The sequence below is a fragment of the Hesperophylax consimilis genome, chromosome 25 (genome assembly GCF_061612785.1).
Source record: "Hesperophylax consimilis isolate HC1 chromosome 25, BYU_Hcon_1.0, whole genome shotgun sequence".
In the NCBI taxonomy this organism is placed as follows: domain Eukaryota; kingdom Metazoa; phylum Arthropoda; class Insecta; order Trichoptera; family Limnephilidae; genus Hesperophylax; species Hesperophylax consimilis.
The window spans coordinates 5,178,201-5,178,986 of record NC_142860.1 but is presented as its reverse complement, the minus strand read 5'-3'; the positions used below and the strand labels follow the sequence as shown (position 1 = coordinate 5,178,986).

Below are 786 nucleotides of genomic sequence, written 5' to 3'. Positions count from 1 at the left end.
AGATTTAGCCGTGTTTTGACACCAGACCTGCATAGCCAGGTTATTCCCAAATTTCCTCTTCCCATTACGTTCAGCCTTACAACATACACCAATATTGGCGTTGCCACTGCCTCACTGACTCCAGACGGTTGGGGGCAGTTTGAGCTCTAGTGCAGTACCTACTCTACCTATTGACAGGAATCATACCTGCAGCCATCTGAGTGCCGGTCAGCTGCTCAAAACCACTAACCTACGTCGACTTATTCTAAACCTGCAAAATAATTTAATATTTACTAGTATTTAAATCAACAAATAATAATTTTCTAAATGTAACGACTGCAAAAAAAATATTTTCTAACTAGCCTGTCTCAACCTAGTACAAACTATGAGTAAACCTTCCTCATATACATGTGCCTAATTAATAAAATAATAACTTCAAATATGTACATAGGTAATCGTATGACGCGGTTGAATGAAAACTGAGAAAAATAATAGCGAATAAAAAAATGTACTGAAAAATAAAATATATTATTCAGGGGACACCCGGGTTTGAACCGGGGACCTCTCGATCTGCAGTCGAATGCTCTACCACTGAGCTATATCCCCACATGGAAGAGTTGACGAAATAGTTAATTTATCATTATATAAAATAAATTAGTGTATTTTTTCGCCCACATGCATAAATCGAAGGAAAGGCATGACGCGTATAATGCTGGCTATACAACTCGACACTCTCGGCGAGTGAGCCCAAAGAGAAGTAACTACCTACTGGACATAGTTCGCTGTTCTTTGCGTTGGCTTAGTCGC

General features: G+C 39.2%; 1 non-coding gene across 1 annotated transcript; it reads right to left on the bottom strand.

Moving 5' to 3' along the window:
- Positions 1–513: 513 nt before the first annotated feature.
- On the bottom strand, positions 514–585 carry TRNAC-GCA (transfer RNA cysteine (anticodon GCA)). Its single transcript has one exon. It is a non-coding gene; the product is annotated as a tRNA-Cys (tRNA).
- Positions 586–786: the final 201 nt, after the last annotated feature.